This window comes from Eimeria necatrix, genomic scaffold (assembly GCF_000499385.1).
Source record: "Eimeria necatrix Houghton genomic scaffold, Enh_scaff383, whole genome shotgun sequence".
In the NCBI taxonomy this organism is placed as follows: Eukaryota; Apicomplexa; class Conoidasida; order Eucoccidiorida; family Eimeriidae; genus Eimeria; species Eimeria necatrix.
The window spans coordinates 162-402 of NW_013655365.1; positions in this window are offsets into that span (position 1 = coordinate 162).

Genomic DNA, 241 nt, shown 5'->3' on the forward strand with positions numbered 1-241 from the left:
GACTGTCTGTTGGCAGCATCGAAGACAAGAAGAAAAGCATCAGCTCTTCGGTAATAATTTGCTGTCAAGCCGCTGAAGCGCTCCTGGCCCGCTGTGTCCCACAGCTGCAGCAAACAGACGCGGCCTGCAGCAACTGCTGCTGCAGCACGAAAATCCACGCCCACCGTCGGCTCGTGCCGCCCCACAAACTCGTCCTGCAGCAGCAGCAGCAGCAGCAGCAGCAGCAGCAGCAGCGGGGGGG